Source organism: Nuphar pumila, chromosome 12 (assembly GCF_984573655.1).
Source record: "Nuphar pumila chromosome 12, dmNupPumi1.hap1.1, whole genome shotgun sequence".
In the NCBI taxonomy this organism is placed as follows: domain Eukaryota; kingdom Viridiplantae; phylum Streptophyta; class Magnoliopsida; order Nymphaeales; family Nymphaeaceae; genus Nuphar; species Nuphar pumila.
This window is the reverse complement of record NC_143260.1, coordinates 55,899,697-55,911,608: the sequence shown is the minus strand read 5'-3', so window position 1 is coordinate 55,911,608 and position 11,912 is coordinate 55,899,697.

The window sequence follows — 11,912 nt, the reverse complement described above, 5'->3', positions numbered from 1 at the left end:
AGGGGATGGTAAGCTAATGAAACTACCGACATAACCGGTGTGCATATGCCATCGATCAATCTTAACACAGGCTCGGGTCTGGTCTCATTACTGGGATGAAGGCAATTAAATCCAACCCTGGATTTATGGTGAATGCTATGAGGTGTAAGAGAGGAAATCAAATAAACTTACCAAAGGAAACGCAAGAAATAAATGTGACTTATAAAGAATGAAACCCGGGGAATAACGGGGATGAAGCTGCAGTAAATGCTATGATGCCATCAAATCCAAAATAGAACACAAACTACGCCGAAACAGAGATAAAAAACAAACAAAAACCAAAACAAAAAGAGAATGCATAATTAAATTGCAGAAAAGAGAGATATATGTTAGAGCTTATATGCTCCTGTTGACTTTGCACTTGCGTGAGCCGATCTTACCACAAGCAGATCGACCCTACACTGGTGCTCCAACGAAGAGATTAAACAGGAAAATTAGAAATCAAAGAGAATTAAAAATCATAAAGGGAATCAAAACCCAACCCATCATGAAGATGAGACAGAAATGAATATCAGATAATACAATGCAGATGAGAGGATGTACATGAAAAGACAATGAATACGAGAATAGGAAAATGCTCTAGAAATCTGTAAAATTCAAGAAATATGTGAGTAAAGGATAAAAAGGGGGAGGATGAGGCATCTACCATCGGCTGCCGTGAGGTTGATCTTCTTCAAACGATGGTGGCAGAGGCACCAGAGGGGAATTGATTTCTAGTTTGCTTGCAGAGGAGGCGCCAGAGGGAGGAAGCCATAAGGAGGGGAGAATAGGAGAGGAAGAAGAAAAACGAGAAGATCTTGATGGAGGGGTGAAACGCGATCGTCGAAGGAGGAGAATGGGGCTGGGGTGAGAAGCGGTCGTCTAAGGAGGAAATGGGGAGGTGAAGACGGTTTGCTGTCGGACTCCCTTCAAAACTGAAATGAAGAAAAAAAAAGGATTTGAGAAGAGAAGAACGATGGAGAGGTGAAAACGAGTGACTTTGAGGTCTTCCTGCGTGCTCTTTTTAAAGAGGGGGGAGAAGAGTCTGGAAGGGTGGAGGTTATGGATCAACGACTGAGGCGAATGAGGATGATTGAAGGGTTGGCGATGGGGGAAGGCCTGCGAGGCTGTTGGCGATCGTGGGTCGCGGCGAAGCATGAGAAGGATGGGTGGAAGAGAAAGGGGGATGATCGGCGATGGGTGGTGGAGAGGTGCGATGGGGAAGAGGATTTCAGAAGGTTCGTGAAGGGAAGCCGTGAGGGAGAGAGAGCCACCCTTTTTAGGGTTTTTTTTTTTTCAAAATAACTGCTTAAATTTTTAAAAATTTCCAAAACGAGGCTCTTTTATCAGATTTTTTCTAAAAGGTAGATTTTATCAAAAGGGCAATTTTTCAAAAGGTGGTTCTTAAAAAGAAGTCTTTTCATAAAATGGTTTCTCAAGAGAGTAGCAAAAAGGGATTTCAACAAGTCGATGAAACTACTCTTTTTCTGAAATTTTTGAAGATAATTCAAAAATGTGAAGGTTTTTAGCAATCGGGACTTAAATGAGTTATTTGAAGCAATTTTATAAAATTTTTGTTTTGAAATTATAAGGTTCTCTGAGAAATGAGATTTCTGGAAATTATTGATTTAAATTTGAAAATTAGGATTCCAGAATAGATCCGGGTCCGATTTGGATCAAAAATTGGGTCAAGCATAAAAATGGAGTTTGGATTCCTGTGAATCCGAGAAATGAATGAAATTTTTGTTAAAAATTGACCCAATTATTCAGATGATGGAGGTCAGGGGCAAAGAAGGATTTTTTGGATTTTTTGGAAAATTTGAGGTGTTCACAGGTTCCTTTCTCTAGGCAGGGTGAGGCTCCGCCTCTTCGTTCAGGTAGAGGCCTTGGCTCTGCCATTTGCGCACTCTGGCAGGCAGAGTCTGCCCCTTCCCCACCCGATAGGGGGGCTACCTCTATCGATTTTTCGACATGGCCTTCGCCTCTGCCCCTTGAGTTTCTTTCTAGCAGGGGTTTCGCCCTTGCCGCCTAAGATTCTCGGTAGGCGGGGTGAAGCCCTGCCTCACCTTGGTCGAGCAGGGGCTTTTGCTCTGCCACTCATTTCTGGCAGGGGCCAAGCCCCTATCACTTATGCTTGTCTTGATGGGTCAATAGGATCAAGGCCTGCGTCTCTTGTTCTCTCTTGATCGGTCAACAGACAGGGGCGATGCCCCTACCGCTGCTGCCACCTTCTTGCTTCTGGTAGGTCGGCAGGAGCCAAGTTTTTGCCACCTTCTGTAAGACAGTAGGGGCCGAGCCCTGTCATTTTTCTACCTTTCAGCGGGTCAGCAGGGAGCCAAGCCATTGTCCCTGTTTGCAATAACAGAAGGTCGGCAGAGGACTTAGCTCTTGCTGCCTTATGTCTTCCCTACAGATCGGCAAGGGCTGGGTCCCCTGTCATTCTTTGCCACCCTCTGTAGCTTCAGCAGGTCGGCAAGGGTGAAGCCCTTGCCTCCCTTAATGAATGCCATGTTGGGTCGGGCTCACATACGAGTCCGCCCCGCCCCTCTCATTTCTTTACAAATTGCTAACTATTTACTTTTTTTCAGTTCGCGCGATGGATCTCATTCATGCTTCACGACCCAAGCTCTGCATCACCTACACTCGTATGTGCACACAGCGACACAACCTCCTGAGGTAGGAAAATTTGTATGAGGACTTTAGATGAATTAAATAAAGTTTTTGGATATTAGATAATACCAAGTAATATTTACATGCATATAAATTTGTGATCTCCTGTTCTTTACTTGTCTTTATTTCTCTAAAATTTATGTTTTTTTGTATTCTACATGCATAGGCTTGTGCTATAGTAAAATTCCTGCTACTGCTCCTTGTACTTATTTTCTGTTGACATCACACTGTAGATACTTAGTTTTGTTAGTACATGGTTGTTCTTTTGTTGCCCTCAGGCAAGCCTCGCAAGGTGTGTGACTGCACGTACCATATTTTGCACCCTTCAAAAGGAGTAAGAAATTGAGTACAAACACTGTAGTGTCGAGAAGAGAGCCTTCTTAGTGCAAGGCTCAACTACTCAAGCACAAAAGCCTACTTTTTAAAGCTAGCATTCCCTCTGTGTGTTGTTAGATGCAACTAATTATACCCGAGTCGATTACGCGAAAGAAATGATTGGATCCACAATGATCCCAAGACTTGTTTGAGATTTTCTGTTTTGTAGTGATTGAGCATGCCAAGTATATTACTACTTTTAAGTCATATGAAACATTGTGTGGGGTTATCCTTCGAGAAACCCATGACCTACTGTCATCGCTGAACATTTTTGATAGGTACGGTATGTTCACTACAATGAGTAGTATGAGAGGTCGTTGAACACCTCAAGTTGTACAATAAGCACTCTATTGAAATAAATAAAGATAATAATGTTTACCTCTTCAGGCAAATTGCTCAAAAAGCAATGCATGTCAAGTTTGAACTAAATAAAATTTTAACATATTAAATGTTAACCTTTTTATCATAGTCGTACCTTTAGACATGTACAACTATACTTTTAGACATGTATGACCATACCTTTGAACATGTATGTCTAGTTTGTGTTACGATGATTAGATGATGGGTTGTGGCAACCTCGAAACGTGTAAATAGCACAATGTTGAGATCACATAAATAGTGATGATTCACTTTCACAGGAAAGATGCTTGAGTTGGTTGAAAGATAAGAGCATGCAGAATGGGTAATCAGTTAACTAACACCTGACATATCCATTCAAACCGCTGACTCCCATTAAAAGAGAGGATAGAAAGGTATAAAACTCTGATGGACAGGTCCTTTAATGATAGTTACGGGCAAAAGACTCGAATTCCTCAGTCATCGGAGTTAGGGAAAAGAGGCTACAAAGTTAGCTCAACACTTCTGCAGAAGTTAGATGCATCATTTGAAACAAGTGAAACAAGTGAAACAAGTGACCTTTGGAGAATTCTCTGTCGGTCACCGACCGTCTTCTTAGGAGTGGACTCAACTAGCTATTCAGGGTATTGAAAATACATGGCATAATAGACCCTCGAACTAGTCTCAGTTATTTTTGTGATTTGTGCCTTGTGCGTACCTGCAAGGCCAGCTAATATCAAAATATAAAATTAATCTGTTCTTATTGCTAGTCGAACTGTTTATGCCTTTTGTGGCATTGCACTTGTTAGTTAAACTACTAACGTCGTTCTTTACTTGTAATAATTAGCTACTCAGGCTAGCTAACTGCTTATAATGACGCTTACACCTTGTGTTGTACATTCCCTTCAGTTTAGTTGTTCTTTGCTTATGTTGCTCATGCTAGAATAGATGTAATTTATCGTAATTCAATTATATATGCTACCACTGCCTTTAATGAAATAAACTTCTTATCTTATTAATGTCCTACTTTATTTATTATATGTTGTCTATTTGTACACCTACCAGTTTGTCATAAAACTGACCATTTCATGGGCAGGTGACGAGTAGGATTTTCAGACGGTCGATGGCGCGATGCAACATGGCTCAAGATCACCCTCTTTATACTGGCATTCTGACTATTCTCTATAAGTAAGATTGGGTTGTAAGCTAACGTGCCCATAATTATCAACTTGTTATCTTCTCTAAAAGAAAATTGTTTCCGCTTACTATTTGAAAGATAAAAATCCTGAACTTTGACAAGTTTTCTCTAAATGTTTTCAAAATTACAAGTTGAAATTTTAGGGCGTTACAATAATGGCCTCTAAGAGGGAATTGATGTTCTTTGATGTGATCTTCAAGAATTTGCAAAAATACATTTGATCCAATAACTTCTTCACTTCCAACTCTAGTGTTAAAAATCATTGTTGTGCTTGGTTCTAGTAGAACCAATGCATACAGGATGTTAGCTCTTTTGAATCAATTGGCTGGGAATCCTACTATCCAAATTAATGTTACTAAAATCAATCAATTTCAATGATTGAATATATTTCTACATGTTTCACACATGCAAGAAAAATCAATCAATTGCTTTGCATTCATGTATAATAGAAATATATATATATATATATATATATATATATATATATATATATATATATATATATGTGTGTGTGTGTGTGTGTATCAATTTAATCAATGAAATCAGTCAATGACAATAAATTTCTACATGTTGCACACATACATGACAAACTAATCAATTGCATTAATGTATAGTAGCGATATATATATATATATATATATATATATATATATATATATATATATATATAGATCAATAAAATCAGTCAATTGCAATGAACTTCTATGTATTGCACACATACATAACATACTAATCAATTATATTCATGTATAATAGCAATATATATCTCAATTTAATGAATGAAATCAGTCAATTGCAATGAATTTTTACTTGTTGCACACATACATAACTAACTAATCAATTGCAATCATGTATAATAGGAATATATATATATATATATATCGATTTAATTAATAAAATCAATCAATTACAATAAATTTTTACATGTTGCACACATACATAACAAACTAATTAATTACATTCATGTATAGTAGCAATTTCAATTTAATCAATGATTATTATAAAATAACAAATGAACAAGATACTTGGCCACGACCATCATACTTCTTTCCCGCTGCGACCTCTTCATCATAGCATGCAATTTCTCCTATACATGGAGAGTAGCATCAGACTCCTGATTGGTGTTGTATCCGAGCCTGCCACAGGACCCTTACTTACATCTACTTCTTGAGGAGGAACCACATTAACCTCAGCCCCTTTGACAAGTACCTCCTCCACCCTCTCACCAGTGCCACTACAGGTGGCCGCATCTCCAACTTTATTTATCGAGGCATTGAGGTTAGCAACAACCTCATAGCCAGCCAATGGGTGTAATATCACGCATTCTCATACTTAGTCATTTCATGATTTTGTTGAAAATTTGGCTAAGTATAGAAGAAAAATTGTTTGAATTTAGATATTAGACTGATGCTTTTGAGTTTGGGCTTGGCCCAGGTCTCATCAACTAGGTCTAAATGAGCCATTCAAAATATAGAAAAGAGTTTTATTTGTGACCTTTAAATTCAAGCAAAATTTGAAATTTATATTCTTGTTATATATCGTTGGATGCGTCTCGAAATGCCGAGCACAACGATATATTACTTTTTAAAATTTTAGTTTTGGTTGGCTCGAAAATCATGTTTTTTCAAAAAAGGACTACCTCGATGGGTCGAGTCCAGATTTGGATCAAATTGGATCCAAGGGATTTAATCTAAATTAATATGGATCTAGACTCTATCCAAGACCCATATTAATCTGGGTTTGGTCCAATCCAAAACCCATTGAGATTTTTGGAGATAGATTTGAATCTTGGATCCAAATCCAAATCCATGCCAAATAATTTTCTAGCTTTAAATTTATTAAAACACTTTAAATTGAAGTTAAATAAGGTTAATAAGTCTCCCAAGTTAATTTGGCTATTTTTGGAAACTTCTAGATAATTATTAATTATTTAATACTAAATAATTAATTAATTTCATTCAATTCTAAATTTTAATTATTTGGATGACTAGGACTTCTTAAAAGAGTCTGTGTACATGCCTAAGAAGGCTAAAATAGGTTTTAGAAATACTTTTAAAAAAAAATAGAAAATTTGAAAAAAGTCAAATATGAGAGTTTTGGAAATTTTAGAAAGAGAAGAGCGAGAGTCCTCAAAAGAGGAAACTCTCCTTCTTCAGCCTATCTAGAGAGGGCGGGAGAAGGGGGGAGGGGCGTCACCACCCTCTTAGCTATTTAAGATAAAAAACAAAAGAAAAAAAAAGAAAAGTGAAAAAGGAAAATGAAAGGAGGAGAGAGAAGAGGAAAAGAGAAAAAGAAGAAGAAGGAGCCTTCTTCTCCAGCCATCTGGTTTTCCACCATTATTTTCCTTGCTTCTTTTCGATTCACGTAAAGGTATGGGTCTCCTCTCTTGAATCGAGTGAGATATTGAATATAGATGGGTTTTTCATGCATGATTTTGATAAAAAACTATGTGAAAAGAGTAGATCTATATGTTTACTCTAAAATATATGAAATAGGATTTATGGATCCTCTTCCATGGCTTTGTTTTCGATTTTATTTACCTTGTCAAAAATAAAATTTTGTGTATGCTTTCTTTTATACTAAAATAAAATTTATTTCATGATAAAAATAGCCTGTTATGTGTTTGCATTATGATATTATCGATTTTCATCGATGATCCATGTTATGGATCATTAGATGCATGTAAGCATGCGATAGAATACTTTATATGCATGTATTCTTAAACATGAATATGCATATTCATGTAAACCTGATTATAAATCTGTATATACGTGTACTCTTAAACATGAATCTGCATGTTCATGCTAATCTGATTATAATTCTGCATGTGCATGTATTTTTAAACATGAATATGCATGTTCATGCTAATCTGATTATAATTTTGCATGTGCATGTATTTTTAAACATGAATCTGCATATTCATGTGAACCTGATTATAAATTTGCATATACATGTACTCTTAAAAATAAATGCATGTTCATGTAAACCTGATTATGAATCTGCATATCCGTGTACATATGAAAATGAATCTGCATAAACATGTACTCTTGAATATAAATTTGTATATTGATGTAGATCAGATTATAAATATGCATACACATGTATATTGGCTTTACATTGTATAGTAATCACTATCTGTTAGTCTAGACCTGACAGGTTGGACTGCCTCGGCATAACCAAAGTCTATCCGAACCCAAACTAGGCATTGCACGGCCCAACCTAGTGGGCTTGGCTGGCATACACTCTACAAAAAGTTTTTTTTGCTATGCATACTTGTTTACATGTTAAACCAAAAATTTTATTTTAATTTTTTTTTAGTGTTCGTGCGAGAATAGCATGTTTTGTTGAATGCTTCATGTCAATTTGTTCTTATAGACTCATAGGAAACTTTAGATGCCAAGAATCTGTATATGCATGCTTGTAACTGGGTGTTCTTATGTATACATATGAACATGACAACTGAATGTGTATTGATATTGACCATATAAATTTGTATGCATGCATACCTGAAATAAAACAAACCATAGTTTGTCCCTGCACGTTCGAAGTTGTTCATGTTATTTTGTTTGACGTTGCTTGGTTGGCTGGCAGCACAACTCGGCTTGGCTGGGCGTAACCATCTCCTACCAGGACTAGTCGAGTAGCTGGCTGGGCAGGTGCGGGAAGCTCCCAGGCTCAACATGTATATGCTGGATCGTTTTAAAAAAAAGAGACTTATGTAGACTGGCTGGGGTCTATCAACCCCCAACTGACAACTAATTTATGGATGAACGGCTGGGTGTCGCACCATGCTGAACACAACAAATTGCTGCAGACCTTTTGTGCAGGGTGGGCAACAGCTGCAACACTTGTTTAGGTGCAGCAGACTGGGTTCAACCGATTCCAGCCGAGTGTCAAATAAAAATTTGGGCACGACTTTCTGCAGATTATGAAACATGTACATATACATACGACGAGCAAAGAAAAAGATTTGAAGAGAGATTTTGCAGACAAGGATGCATCAAAAACCTCAAGTTCATAGGGGTAAATGCCTTTTTAAGGGACCATAAAAAATGGCGGATGGTGCGGCTACAATTGGTGCCGAACTCGCTTTTGGGAAAAATGTATCAGTAGCTTAGTTGCCATGGGAAGATTACAATTCTGAAGACACGATACTCATTAGCGAACGTCTAGTCTATGATGATATGTCTACTTCTTTTCCTATCCTCCAATAGGAAATTGCTTGCTATGGTTTGGATGATGGGTGTAAGATCCCTTGTGGTTTCTTCGAGTTTCCTAGTTGTGTTGGAACTGTAAAGGCTCCACGTCTCTAGGAAGATTTCTGCAATATTTTTTTTTAAATCCATACTTTTTCTTGAGTATGAGTTGGGGTCGTTACAATGGGTCACTGTCCCCCTCTTTAGATGCTTCTGAAATAAGAGAGAAGATTATGCCTACAAACTGCTTAACTTTTTCTGTACATTCAACCTTAGATATGGGGTCACTTTGAAAATTGTAGTTGCTCATTGTATGGCAATTCAAGTTTTTTTTCAGCTCACCGCTTGAATGCAACTGTATGTGATTATTGATGGTATATTTTTTATGAAAAATGTCGAACACACACATTTTTGGCAATGGATGGCTCCCTCTCTACCCACTTTTGCACACTAAGTCATACTTTTAAATTACCAGGATGACCCAGTTTATAGTTCTTCGTTGGCTTTTATTGTTGTTCTTGCAAAAATTCAAATGATGTGGGTGTGGTTCCCTTCAACACAGTTTTGTTCTTATTCAGCCATTAAACAAAAGGACACATTGTGCTTATCAAAAAAACATGCCGTCGATGGTTCAACAACGATGAAATGCCTTTGATGAATAGTTTCCAAAAATAGCAGCCAAAAATATTTGACGAAAATAGTTGTCGGAAGGGAAGCTGGTCGGGGACAAAAGCTAAAAAAAAGCCCTAGATTATGCAAAAATAATCAGGTTGAGGACCACAACGAGTTTATATATGATTCAAAAAAATATTTCACAACAAATAAGCAATATCGCATATGTGTCATACTTTCGCAAATAGTTAAATATAGTATTTGTGATATAAGGCGATTCATAAATTACATTATTTGAGACCGTGTAGTATAAGCGAATAAGTAAGATGTTTGCAAATTTAGTAGGGTTTCACAGATAAATTTATGCAATATTGTGTCATATATGCGAATAAGTAAGATATTTGTGCATTTGGTGGTAAGTAGTAAGTACAGATTCACACATAAATTTATGCGATTTTGGGAAGTATATGCAAAAGCTAGGATATTTGCGAATTTAGTGGTAAGTGGAGTTTCACATATATTTTTGCGATTTCATGAAACATATACGAACAAGTACGGTATTTATGATTTTTGTGGTTTCAGTTTCACCAAAAAATTCACAAATAAATTTATGCGAGTTTGTGAGGTTTGAGTTTCGGCATAAAAAAACCTACAATTATTGATTTAAGTGGAAGTTGAAACTAGCCAACAAGAGGTACAATTTTATCGCAATAAGGCATAAATTTATAGTTGCGAAGGATAAAAGGGTCCTAACGATGTCAAATATTTGCGATTTTGGACATTAGAAGAATAGCAAAAATTGTAGGGCATTTCAAGAAACAGATCATATTTGTCATACAGTATGGTCATTTTTCGTTTACACACACACACACACACACACACACACACACACACACACTTGCTACTAATGAAGGTGAGTAACTAATGAGCTAAAAATCATAGTGCAAGTGGTAACGAATGAATCTAATGACATAGATGTGTTTAGCATGATTTTTTTTGCTTAGGATCAAGCCTTGGATCTTGCTTTTCTAATGTAAAATTGTGATCTTTTGATTGACCGTTCATATTTTTTGATGTTTTTCATAGATCAAACCCTATGGATAAGGCTGGTAAATGAGTTGGTTTGAGCTTGAGGTGTTAAAGCTTGGCTCATGCTTGTGGTGTTCTGAGCCAGCTTGAGCTCATGACGAGCCCATGCTTAACAAGCCAAGCTTAAAAATACATTATTTGAAAGCCAGAAGTAATAAGATTTGAACTCTAAATCTATTAAAGTAAGCGTGACCTAGCTGATTTACCAAAAAACAATGTCTTAAAATTAAAAGTAATATAATTTGAACTCTAAACTTATTGATTACAAACTATAAGTTTCAAACATTTGTGATACATTATACTTCGTGTTGTAAAGTATAACTAAAATGTATTTATCACTACTCAACGAACTTATTAGCTGAGCCTACCATGTAGTTCATGAGCTTGTCGAACTTATTTTATGAGTTCAAGACTCTTTGGGTTTATTAGATTGTTGTCCAAGCTTGGACAAAATACTTGTCCAAGCATAGACAAAACACATGTTCTGTTCAAAAAAAGAATAACTATACTTGTCTAGTGTTTGCTTCGACTGGACAAGGACATGTGTTCTTTGTGTTCCACATTCAATTTGCACTATGCAGACAGTTTGGATACACATGAAAAATGGGTTGGATAGCTTTGTTTCATGCGACTACCCCACCATCTCAGTGTTTGAACATGTTTGAATTAGATTTTAGCCCCTGATGTGGATTTTAAAATGTGAGTAATTTGAGAAAAAAATAGGAATCATATTTTTTGATATACAAATGCTTTAGTGGGTATCATATTGGATTTGATTATAAAAATATGTAAAAAACAATTCTGTATTTTTTTTAGGTTATTATCTACAAAATTTTAGAGAAATAAAAATAATAATTTATCAACAAAATCTTGAAATTTTTGTAACATAAAAAGCCTTAATCAAATTAAACCTTAATTCAAAAGCCCCCATCAAATCAAACCCTAATTTAAAAGCCCAAATCAATCAAACACTAATCCAAAATCCATAATCAATAATCAATAATCGTGAGTGCGATAGCAGCACATGCATGTTAATAAGAAATTAGAGTTTTAGTGGTGGTTGCAACCCCCACATCAGTGTTGTGAGAGGCGTACGCCTCAGCACTTGAAGCGTACGCCTCACAGGCGAGGTGCACGCTCAAGGTACTGAGGCGCACACTCAGTACCTGAAGCGTACTGGAATGTACGGTGCCTCCTCAACGAATGTATAAGTTTTAAATTTTAATTAAAACTTATATGCGTCCAGGCTTACATGTATAAGTTTTAATTAAAAAAAAACTTCTGATGGGCAGGGCGGGTCTGCCGGCGGCCTTTTTTATATATACATGGAAAAACCACTCTCAAGATCAGATGTAGCCAGTGAGGGTCTGCCGACAGCCTCATGGTACAAACTATAGATCGTCGCCCTCCAATGCATA